Source organism: Budorcas taxicolor, chromosome 5, assembly GCF_023091745.1.
Source record: "Budorcas taxicolor isolate Tak-1 chromosome 5, Takin1.1, whole genome shotgun sequence".
NCBI lineage: Eukaryota > Metazoa > Chordata > Mammalia > Artiodactyla > Bovidae > Budorcas > Budorcas taxicolor.
The window spans coordinates 23435918-23449090 of NC_068914.1; the positions used below are offsets into that span (position 1 = coordinate 23435918).

Genomic DNA, 13173 nt, shown 5'->3' on the forward strand with positions numbered 1-13173 from the left:
CATGTCCGACTCTTCATGACCCCATGGACTGCAGCCTACCAGGCTCTTCCTAAGCCTCCTCAAATTTTTAAAATAAAATTTCTCATTAATTTTCCCTGCCTATAAGATATGGCCCAGTACTCCCCTTTTATAATGGTCTATTCCAGTTTTCAAGTGATTCCCATTGATTTGTATACACTGACTCCAATTTTCTAGATCCATAATTTTCAATTTGAGTTTCTCAAAGATCTAAAGTTTAATGAAAGATTCTCAGAAAACAGGAAACAGGAGGGAGACCAAGAAGGAGGAAGAGGTCTAGATAATTTGACTTTAATGAGAGTAATCCATTTCTATATATTTTATAAATTTTGATGAAAATCAAATTTGAAAAATGCAAACTGAATGGCTGTGTCTTGTTTAATTTTTGTTGCTACAAATTTCCCTTTTGGTTTCCTATGGAACATACATGTTTTACTGGAGGAGGGAAAATGAAGGAACATTTAGTGTTTTGTCCATTTGAAAAAACAGAGAAAAGGAAAACAATATTCGCCTAAGGCTGGGATGGTATTAGAAAGGAGTCAAAATGTAAACTCCTTCAGACAATTTACTCTAAGCAGTAAATTGTCTAAGACTGTATTTCAGCAATCATGTGCTAAAATTTGTCCCCCAGAAAAGACAAACCTTAGAAATGTTTATGCTACCTTCTGTTTAAAAAGGGCCAGAGTAAAGGGATATGTTATGAGCTGAGGTATGGAGATGGATTTAAAAGTGCATTTTAAAAAATAAAGCCTATGTAATAAAATGAAAAATGTCTTATTAGATTTTTCAAATTAAAAAAAAAATTACAGACACATCTTATAGAAGGCAAAGGCCAAAGAAGCTTGAAATAGTATAAGAATTTTACAACAGGCTTGCAAGAGGAAATAAATAAGGGTGGACAGAGAAGAATGTTAAAGGAAAATACGTGTAAAGGCTGAAATGTCCTCTCCGCTTGTCATATTAGAGAATTCCTTCATAGCTGCTTGAAGGATATAATTGTTCTAGCTGTAATCATCAGCATTTTGTGCCTTTTTCAGAAAAACAAAAAGCATTGACCCAAATCCTAGAAACTGCCAAATTCTTACCACCATAACAATGCTTATATATTCTGCTTTTGCTAATTTCTAAACTTTCTCTAGGACTTTCTATTTGGTCACTCTGTACCAAACAGGTTAAATAGTCAAGGAAAACTATATTCAATATATAAAGGAGAAAGAATGAACTCAATTGCTCTGAAAGAAAAAGTGGGAGAGTTGTTAAATATTGTGGTGAGCTAGTGGATAAATACTGGAAGATGTTAATTGAGGTGGGGGTGGTCAATATGATTGCTGGCTAATTGGTATTGATCTAAGATTGGCTCCTACTCCTCTATGGAGATTCCAAGATAGGCACTCTATTTTCCTTGATGATTACATTTGAAAGGTATGGTTTGTAGGACCTTGACCAAGGCATACTTGGGTTGTAAATGTGTGTGAGAATATTTACACCTTGTATGGACAAAGAAATGATTTACACTTATAAGTTTTCTAAAGAAAATACTCTAAGAAAAAGGAAATCAGGAGCTTATACTCAGGAAGGAAGCTGTCTAAAGTTTTTTCAAGCTGAACAGAATATTAAGGCCCTTTTGTTTACTTTTAAGAATTGATGCTTTTGAACTGTGGTGTTGGAGAAGACTCTTGAGAGCCCCTTGGACTGCAAGGAGATCCAACCAGTCCATCCCAAAGGAGATCAGTCCTGGGTGTTCATGGGAAGGACTGATGCTGAAGCTGAAACTCCAATATTTTGGCTACCTCATGCGAAGAGTTGACTCATTGGAAAAGACCCTGATGCTGGGAGGGATTGGGGACAGGAGGAGAAGGGGACGACAGAGGATGAGATGGCTGGATGGCATCACCGACTCTATGGACATGAGTTTGGGTAAACTCCAGGAGTTGGTGATGGACATGGAGGCCTGGTATGTTGCGATTCATGGGGTCGCAAAGAATGGGACACGACTGAGCGACGGAACTGAACTGAACTGAACTGAACTGAAGACTAAAATAGAAAGAAATGGTGCTTCTTTTCTGACCCATAGCATCTCCAATTTGCTTTTCAAAGGTTAAAAAAATATAGATTTATAAGTTTGCCTTTCCCATAAGTTTAACACTTCTATTCCCAGCAATTACTTCAAAATTAGATGATGAACTTCCACTGTGAGGTTATACCTTACTGTAAATTTGATTTGTATTTCTCTAATAATTACTGATGGAGAAGGAAATGGCAACCCATTCATGTTGAACATCTTTTCATTTGCTTTCTGGTCATTTGTTTGTCTTTGGAGAAATGTCTATTTAGAGCTTCTGCTCATTTTTTGATACGGTTGTTTTTAATGAGCTGCATGGTATATTTTGGAGATTAATTCCTTGTCAGTTGCTTCACTTGAAAGTGTTTTCTTTCATTCTGTGTGTTGTCTTTTTATTTTGTTCATGGTTTCCTTTGCTATGCAAAAGTTTTTTTAAGTTTAACTAGGTCCCATTTGTTCGTTTTTATGTCCATCACTTTAGTAGGTGGATCAAAAAAGATATTCCTGTGATTTATATCCAAGAGTATTCTGACTGTTTTCCTTTAAGAGTTTAGTAGTACCAAGTTTTACATTTTGATCTTTAATCCATTTTGAGTTTATTTTTGTGTATAGTATAGGGGAGTGATCTAATTTCATCCTTTTATATGTGGCTGTCCAGTTTTTCCAGCACCACTTATTGAAGAACTGTCTTTTCTCCTTCATATACTCCTTTGTCATAGATTAATTGGCCATAGGTATGTGGGTTTATTTATGTCTGGGCTTTTTATCCTGTTGCATTGAGGTATATTTCTGTTTTTGTGCCAGTACTACATTGCTTTGATGACTGTAGCTTTGTAGTATAGTCTGAAGTGAGGGATTCTGATTCCTCTAGCCCTATTTTTCTTTCTCAAGGTTGCTTTGGTTACTCAGGGTCTTTCATGTTTCCATACAAATTTAAAAAATATCTTGTTCTAACTCTGTGAAAATGCAACTCAGTGTTATTTTCATCATTCTTTACAACAGCCAAGACTTGGAACCAGTATGAATGACCATCAGCAGAGGAATGGAAAAGAAGGTATGGTACACATATACAAGAGAATTTTACTAAGCCATAAAAAGAATTAAATAAGGCAATTTGCAGAAACATGGATGGACCTAGGTTTATCATTCTAAATGAAATAAATTTTATAGAGAAGGAAAAAATCATATGATATTACTTATATGTGAAATCTAAAAAAAAAAAGAATATACAAGTGAACTTATTTACAAAACAGAACAACACTTGCAGATTTTGAAAATTGACATATGTTTAGCAAAGGGGAAAGGTGAGGTGGGGGAAGGGATAAATTAGGAGTTTGGGATTAACATATATGTACTTCTATATATAAAACAGAAAATCAACAAAAACCTATTACATAGCACATGGATCTCTACTTGATATTCTATATTTCCCTATATGGGAAAAGAATCTGAAAAAAAATAGATACATGTATATGCATAACTGAATCACTTTATGCCTGTTACTAACACAGCATTTTGAATCAACTATATTCTAATATGGGGCTTCCAGATGGGACAATGGTAAAGAGCCCACCTGCCAGTACAGGATATGCAAGAGATGCCGGTTTGATGCCTAGGTAGGGAAGGTCCCTTGGTAAGAAATGGCCACCTGCTCCAGGATTCTTGCCTGGAAAATTCTATGGAAAGAGAAGACTGGTGGGCTACAGTCCACGAGGTCACAAAGAGTCAGATGTGACTGAGTGACCACTCACACCCACATGAATATACTCTAATATAAAATAAATATTAAATTAAAAAATAAAAGGAAAAATTGGTGAACTTCCATTTCTCAGAAGTATATTGACTAATTAGTAACATTTTAACTATATAAAGTAATGAAGAAAGGGTGAAGGAATTGATTTCCTAGAGAATTCCAGACCACCATCAATAAAGTGACGACAAAGGCCAAGAACTCAATCATGACTCTGTAATTCTCAACCAGACTGTGCTGAACAACATGTTGTAGATAGGGAACCTTGACCAGGATAAGAATGGGCAGTTAGTGTTCCCCTAACAGTTTCATTTTTATTGTTTATTCTTCATAAATATAAATGTGCAACTTGACTGCCACAAACTTTCACACAGATGAAACCACTCTTAGGATACAAAAAAATTGTTAAAGACATTATTTAGAGACTCTCCCAGAAATGTTTCTCTTGTAAAAAGAGTAAACATGCAAAGTCCTTTGTTTGTGTATATAAGGACAAATTTTTCTTTTTTAAATAATCCATAATCCTAACATTTATCAGTGCAGAAGATAATATGTTTTACAAACTTGACAGAGGAGAGTATCAGATAGGTGTGGACAGAGTTAGGTAGTGAGTTGGTGTGGAATAGAAGGATGGGCAGTTGAGTGGGTAGAAGATACAGCTTTTTAAATATAGTTTAGAGAGAGTTCTTGATTTATATCTTGTAAGACATTTTCTTGCACAGCTGTTTTAACATATTGAATAATTAAAATATTTAAGATCTGAACTGAATAAATTATTAAATCTGGTTATGGTTGAACTTTAATTTTCCAATTACTGAATCTGTTAAAAATGGACTTTAATAACAGAATTAAGGTCATAAAACTTGGTGATAATTCAACTTAACAACAAAAGATTCTACTTCCCAAAATATTTCTTCCTTGACATCTCTTTTTAATGCTGTCTTAAGTAGAATCACTGAACACTCTGTTCAATAATAACTAGCTGCCTTCAAAAATATGGAATTGATTCATCTGTTGGTCCCACCATAATAGAAGCCTAAATCCAATTTCCCCACAATGTGGTGGCCTGAATCACCACAGGTATTATGGCCTGGGGTCCTCCACCTCTGGGCCACAGACAGATACCTTCTGTCAGATTAGCAGCAGCTTTAGATTAGAAATAAAGTGCACAATAAATGTAATGTGTCTGAATCATCCTGAAAACTTCCCCCCTTCCCTAAGCTGTGGAAAAATTGTCTTCCACAGAACTGGTCCCTGGTGCTAAAAAGGAAGGGGACTGCTGTTCTATGGAAATACTGATCCATAACAATGCCTATCTGCTTCATTTGCAAGAGCTGTGGGTCACCTTACAAAGAACATTAATGATTAACCTTTACATCTTGAAGATCAGAAAATATAAGAAAATATAGGACCATATGACCTCATGAATTTTCTTCCTTAATGGTAGCTATCATACAAATATTTTCACCTCTATATTTTCAAAAACATGTGGGTTGAGCCCTTGTTGTAATCTTTGAATCATTGTAATTGCACTAGAACACTTATTCTATCCTGTTCTGATTCTTAAATAATCTATGTGGACCTAGATGATACAGTAGCAATATGATTTTTCAGTTGTAAACTTTTGGCATATTCAGAGGGAATATAAAGTGTATAAACTCATTTCAGATATATAGGTAGTCATGCAACTGAGATATACTAGTGAAAAAGGAGTTGGTAATTTTTTTTTTCACTCACAAAGGGTATCTGGTAATTACATTTTTATAGGTGTTATCCTACAACAAAGTGAGTTTGGGGGTTAAAAAAGGTTTTATCCCAATGATGAGTAGACATAATTTTGGTTAGGACTCTTTAAAAATCTGGATTAGAGATTATAAACATACCTCAACATAATAAAAGCCATATATGATAAGCCCACAGCAAACATTATCCTCAGTGTTGAAAAACTGAAAGCATTTTCCCTAAAGTCAGGAACAAGAAAAGGATGCCCACTCTCACCACTATTACTCAATATAGTTATGGAAGTTTTAGCCACAGCAATCAGAGAAGAAAAATAAATAAAAGGAATCCAGATTGGAAAAGAAGTAAAACTCTCACTGTTTGCAGATGACACTATCCTGTACATAGAAAACCCGAAAGACACCACCAGAAAATTACTAGAGCTAATCAATGAATATAATAATGTTGTAGGATATAAAATTAACACACAGAAATCCCTTGTATTCCTATACACTAACAATGAGAAAACAGAAATTAAGGAAACAATTCCATTCACCATTTCAATGAAAGAATCAAATACTTAGGAATAAATCTGCCTAAAGAAACAAAAGACTTATATACAGAAAACTATAAAACACTGATGAAAGAAATCAAAAATGATACAAATAGATGGAGAAATATGCCTTGTTCATGGATTAGAAGAATCAATATAGTGAAAATGAGTGTACTACCCAAAGCAATCTACAGATTCAATGTAATCCCTATCAAGCTACCAACGGTATTTTTCAGAGAACTAGAACAAATAATTTCACAATTTGTGTGGAAATACAAAAAACCTCGAATAGCCAAAGCAATCTTGAGAAAGAATGGAACTGGAGGAATCAACCTGCCTGACTTCAGGCTATACTACAAAGCAACAGTCATCAAGAGAGTATGGTACTGGCACAAAGACAGAAACACAGATCAAACAAAATAGAAAGCACAGAGATAAATATATACATCTATGGCCACCTTATATTTGACAAAGGAGTAAAAAATATACAATGGAGAAAAGACAATCTCTTTAACAAGTGGTGCTGAGAAAACTGGTCAACCACTTGTAAAAGAATGAAACTAGAACACTTTCTAACACCATACACAAAAATAAACTAAAAAATGGATTAAAGATTTAAATGTAAGACCAGAAACTATAAAACTCCTAGAGGAAAACAGGCAAAACACTCTCTGATATACATCATAGCAGGATCCTCTATGACCTACTTCCCAGAGTAATGGAAATAAAAGCAAAAATAAACAAATGGGACCTAATTAAACTTAAAAGCTTTTGCACAATGAAGGAAACTATAAGCCAGGTGAAAAGACAGCCTTCAGAAGGGGAGAAAATAACAGCAAATGAAGCAACTGACAAACAACTAATCTCAAAAATATACAAGCAACTCCCGTAGCTCAATTCCAGAAAAATAAATGACCCAATCAAAAAATGGGCTAAAGAACTAAACAGACATTTTTCCAAAGACGTACAGATGGCTAACAAACGCATGAAAGGATGCTCACCATCACTCATTATCAGGGAAATGCAAATCATAAACACAATGAGGTACCATCTCATGCCAGTAAGAATGGCTGCTATCAAAAAGTCTACAAACAATAAATGCTGGAGAGGGTGTGGAGAAAAAGAAACCCTCTTACCCTGTTGGTGGGAATGCAAACTAGTAGAGCCACTATGGAGACAGGGTGGAAATTCTTTAAAAAACTAGAAATAGAACTGCCATACGACATAGCAATCTCACAGCTGGGCATACATACTGAGGAAACCAGAATTGAAAGAGACACATGTACCCCAATGTTTATTGCTATACTGTTTACAGTATTCAGGACATGAAAGCAACCTAGATGTCCATCAGCAGATGAATGGATAAGAAAGCTGTGGTACATATACACAATGGAATATTACTCAGCTATTAAAAAGAATGCCTTTGAATCAGTTCTAATGAGGTGGATGAAACTGGAGCCTATTATACAGAGCGAAGTAAGTCAGAAAGAAAAACACCAATACAGTATATTAACACATATATACGGGATTTAGAAAGATGGTAATGATGACCCTATATGTGAGACAGCAAAAGAGACACAGATGTAAAGAACAGACTTTTGGACTCTGTGGGAGAAGGTGAGGGTAGGATGATTTGAGAGAATAACACTGAAACATGTATACTTTATTATGTAAATAGATCGCCAGTCCAGGCTCGATGCATGAGACAGGATGCTCAGGGCTGGTGCACTGGGATGACCCTGAGGAATGGTATGGGAGGGAAGGGGGAGGAAGGGTCAGGATGGAGAACACATGTGCACCCATGGCTGATTCATGAGAATGTATGGCAAAGCCCACCACAATATTGTCATTAGCCTCCAATTGGAAAAAAAAAAAAAAAGATTAGAAGCAGTGATATCAATAAAAAGCCACAATAGGAAATCGCAGCTGTCATCGGCCAACAAATGCACTAATTTAATAACACTTTAAGGCCCAAAATACCTTTATGAAAACTCCAGAATCCAGTTAAATAATTTCAGTACCCTAGATGAGTTCAAAACTGAGAACAGTCACACTGAAATTTGTAAAAGCAATTTCAGTTAACCTCTGTCAGTCCTTCTAAACCAGCATAACTTAGGAGCAAGAGAAATCCCCTCAGCCATCAATTTCTCCATGAGTGGAAAGAGTTAACTATGCAACAACCCTCAAGCCACTTTCAGAGAGACCTGTTACTATATAATCTCACCCACAATGCTGAAGGCATTGACATAGTCTCAACAGCTGGCATGGCCCTGAAAAATTCAGAGAAGGGACATAATATTGAGACTTTTCCTTCAGAAAGGAGAAAGAGAAATGGAGCTTCCACTCAAGGCCCAGAATTTCAGTGCACTGGCCTAGGGAAAAGGACAGAATGACTCAGCAACCAGTATGGCTCTGCGGACATTGGGAGAAGATGCTCAATCCTGAGACTTGTTCATCAAGAGGGAGGGAGAGGGGCTTCCCTGGTGGTCCAGTGGTTAGGAATTCACCTTGCACTGCAGGGGACACTGGTTCTATCTCTGGTCCAGGAAGATCCCACATGTCATGGGGCAACTAGGCCCGTGTGCCACAACTACTGAGCCAGTGCTCTAGAGCCCAGAAGCCACGACTATTGAACTGACAAACCACAACTACTGAAGCCTGTGCACCTAGAACATGTGCTGTACAGGAGAGACCATCACAGTAAGAGGCCTACACACTGCAACTAGAGAGTTGTCCCCACTCTCCAAAACTAAGAAGACCTGGGCACAGCAAAAACAAAGCCAAAGAGCAACCAAAACGTAATAAATAAATATTGAAAGAAAGGAGGGTGGGACAGGAGCTGAGTGTGCATCCTGTGTTTCTGTCTTTTAGTGCACTGTCTCAGGAAAGGGACAGGAGGCTTACTGTGGCCAGGACAACTCTGAGACTGAGAAAAGTTGCACAACCTTTTATCTTCCAGGAAGAAATGAGAGAAGTAAAACATGTACAGTCATAGAAAAGTTTCAAATTTGCCAGAATCTCTAGCCAGTCTGATTGGTGAAGGTCTTTTTTTTTTTTTTGTATAAAACCAGTCTGAAAAGACTCAGAGATGCACAAGTGCCAATAAAAAGCTACAGAAACATGATGTTTTAAGAAATATGACCCCAGAAAGGGAAAAAAGAATCTCTAGTAAATGATTCTTAAAAAATTGAGGTCTAAGAATTGTTTGAGAAGGAATTCAAAGTAGTTATCTTAAAAAAAGTTCAGTGAGCTATAAGAGAATACAACTAAATGGAATCAGATGCCAATACATGATCAAGTTGGATTTATGCCTGGAATTCAAGGATGGTTCAATGTATATAAAGCAATTAATGCAATGTGGAACATTAATAGAATAGAGGTTAAAAATCACATGATTATCTCAATAGATGCAAGCAAAGCATTTCATAAAATTTAGTACATTTTCATGATGAAAGTTTTCAAGAAATTGGATAGAGAAGGAATGTACCTCAACATAATAAAGGCCTTATATGGCAAGCTGATAGCTAACATTATACTCAGTGGTTAAACATTGAAAGTTTTGCTAAAATCAAGAACAAAACAGGGATGCCCATGCTCTCCCATCCTTCTCTTTAACACCATTTTGGAAGTCCTAGCCAGTGCAAATGGACAAGACATCTGATTTGAAGAAAGGAAAATTATATTTTTGCTGATGATGCATTTTAGAAGTAAAAGAAAATCCTAATACTCCACATAAACTGTTGGATAAAATCAACAAATTCAGTAAAAGATAGAAAAACATAAAAACCAGCTGGATTTATATACATTCACAACTAACTCTCCATAAATGGAATTAAGAGAACAATTCCTCTTAAAATAGCATCAGAAAGAATAAAATATTTAGGAATAAATTTAACCAAGAAGTGAAATATCTGTATACCAAAAGCTATAAAACACTGATGAAAGACAATGAAGAAGACACAAATAAATTAAAAGATAATTTGTGTTCATGAATTGAAATGGTATTACTAAAATGTATTTACAGACATATTTTAGCAACTGATATTTGACAAGCGTTTTGAAAATACAAAACGTGGAAAGGGTAGTCTCTTCAACAATTGATTCTGGGAAAAGTGATGTCCAAGTGCAAAAAACTGTAATTGGATCTTAATCTTATACCGTACACAAAAATCAACTCAAAAAGGATTAATGACTTAAACTCAATTGCTTGCTTTGGAACACATTTATTAAATTGGAACTATACAGGGAAGATTAGCATGGCTCCTACAAAAGGATAACACACAAATTTATGAGCCATTCCATATATTTTTGTTATTTTTTTTAAGCCTTAAACTCAAGATTTTAAATGGTAAAACTTCTAGAAGGAAACATGGAAGAAAATCTTGACATTTTTCTTGATAATTATTCCTTGGATAAAACACCAAAAACACAGGCAACAAAAGCAAAGCAAACAAGTGAAACTGCAACAAACTTGAAAGCACACTCTGTGGAAAGGGAGAAAGAATTTGTAAACCGTGTATCTGATAGGTGTTTAATATATAAAATATGAGGACCTCATAGAACTCAGTGTGCTATGCTGTATTCAGTTTAGTCTGACCTTTGCAATCCTACGGCCTATAGCCCACCAAGGTTTGCTGTTCATGGGATTTTCCAGTCAAGAATATTGGAGTGGGCTGCTATTTCCTCCTCCAGGGATCTTCCTGACCCAGGAATCAAACCAGTGTCTCCTGCATCTCCTTCATTGCAGATGAATTCTTTACTGCTGAGCCATCTGGGAAGCCCATAGAATTCAATACTGAAAACAAATAGCCCAATTTAAAAATGAGCAAAGAAATTGAATAGACATTTCTCCAAAGAAGACAAAGGACAAAGATGCCGATTAAAGATGCTCAACATCACTAATCATCAGGGAAATGCATTTCAAAATTATATATCACATCTGTTAGGATAGCCATCATTTTTTTTTTTAAAGGTAGGATTGGGGACAGGAGGAAAAGGGGACGACAGAGGATGAGATGGCTGGATGGCATCACTGACTCGATGGACGTGGGTCTGAGTGAACTCAGGGAATTGGTGATGGACAGGGAGGCCTGGCATGTTGCATCATGGGGTTGCAAAGAGTTGGACACGACTGAGCGGCTGAAATGAACTGAACTGAGTATACATACAGAATGGACTACTGTTTGGCCATTGGTTTTAAAACAAGGAAATCCTTCCATATGTAAAAACATAGATGTACCTGGACAACACTGCTAAGAATAATCAGTTAATCATAGAAGAACGAATCATTCCATTTATATGAAGTATCGGAAATACTCAAATACATGGGAGCAGAGAATAGGATGGTGGTTAGCAGTGGCTGGGGCAGGGGGTAGAAAAATGGGAATTGTTACTCAATGGGTATATAAAGCTTCAGTTATGCAAGATCTCCTTGGAAGGAAAGTTATGACCAACCTCGTGAAGGGAAGTCACTCAGTCGTGTCCGACTCTTTGCGGCCCCATGGACCATAGCCTACCAGGCTCCTCTGTCCATGGGATTTTCCAGGCAAAAATACTGGAGTGGGTTGCCATCTCCATGACCAACCTAGATAGCATATTAAAAAGCAGAGATATTACTTTGCCAACAAATGTCCATCTAGTCAAGGCTATAGTTTTTCCAGTGGTCATGTATGGATGTGAGAGTTGGACTGGGAAGAAAGCTGATCACTGAAGAATTGACACTTTTGAATAGTGGTGTTGGAGAAGACTCTTGAGCGTCCCTTGGACTGCAAGGAGATCCAACCAATCCATCCTAAAGGAGACCAGTCCTGAGTGTTCATTGGAAGGACTGATGCTGAGGCTGAAACTCCAATACTTTGGCCAACTCTTGCAAAGAGTTAACTCATTGGAAAAGACCCCAATGCTGGGAGGGATTGGGGGCAGGAGGAGAAGGGAACTACAGAGGATGAGATGGCTGGATGGCATCACCGACCTGATGCACATGAGTTTGGGTAAACTCTGGGAGTTGGTGATGGACCAGGGTGCCTGGCATACTGAGATTCATGGGGTCACAGAGTCAGACAGGACTGAATGACTGAACTGAACTATTCAAGATGAATAAGTTGGAGAGATCTATGATTTAGCTTATTGCCTATAGTTAATAATACTCTGCTGGACACTTAAAACTGTTAAGTGAGTAGATCTCACATTGTCTTACCACTATAAAAAAATTAAAACAATTAGATTTGGAGAGTTGGAAAAGAAATTAAATGTATGGGTGGGAAGAAGAAAGAGAAAGAAGAAAATTAGATTAAAAAAGCAAAGGCTCTATCTCACTTTAGTGTAACTCTGAATACGTTTCAAAATACTATTAAACACTTTATAATGAAAATGGCATATTTTGTGTTCATTCCCAACTAGAGATGTTAACAAAAAATAATAAAAATAATGCCATCAAAATAAAGTGAATGGAACTTCTGAGCTACCATTCAGTCTTCTAAACAGTTCCATAAGCTGTATGGTGCTAAATTCCCCATGACTAGTGATATATATATAATCACTAGTTATATATATAAAACATATATACTCCTTTGCCCTGATAATTCCTTCTCCCCTCTTTGCATTCCTTCCACCATTACTATTGTCTTTGTGGAGAGACCAAATGTGACTTTTTGAGATGGAAAAGGGGGAAAAACAGTCATAATACCCTAAAATTTTGCTTGGTTTCATATATGGGGGTTTATAGATGGCATCATTCACAAATTTGCTTTAGAAATTTCTCAATGAATTTAAATTGCTTTTTACAGTAAATAACGTTCTGCATTAAAAGGAGTAGTCCACAAAACTCCATTTGTAATAATAGTCTTCTTCAGTCCAGTCCACTGATAATGGTGGAGTTTTTCATTCATTTTTGCTTTCCTAAATAGTAGAGGCACCTTTTTTCTAGTCAGGGCATAAACAGAGAAACACTATTGCAATTATTACTCCTCCTCGTCCTCACATAAACACTTACAGATATCTTGGATGTCCTTGGAGGCTTATTAAGCTAGAGACAATAACTGCAATGTTGAATTATAAAATTCTAACCACACT

At 36.4% G+C, this 13173-nt stretch overlaps 1 non-coding gene across 1 annotated transcript; it reads left to right on the top strand.

Annotated features, from left to right (window-relative positions):
- The first annotated feature begins 10306 nt into the window (after positions 1–10306).
- Positions 10307–10410, top strand: LOC128049099 (U6 spliceosomal RNA). The gene has a single exon (XR_008199470.1). It is a non-coding gene; the product is annotated as a U6 spliceosomal RNA (small nuclear RNA).
- Positions 10411–13173: the final 2763 nt, after the last annotated feature.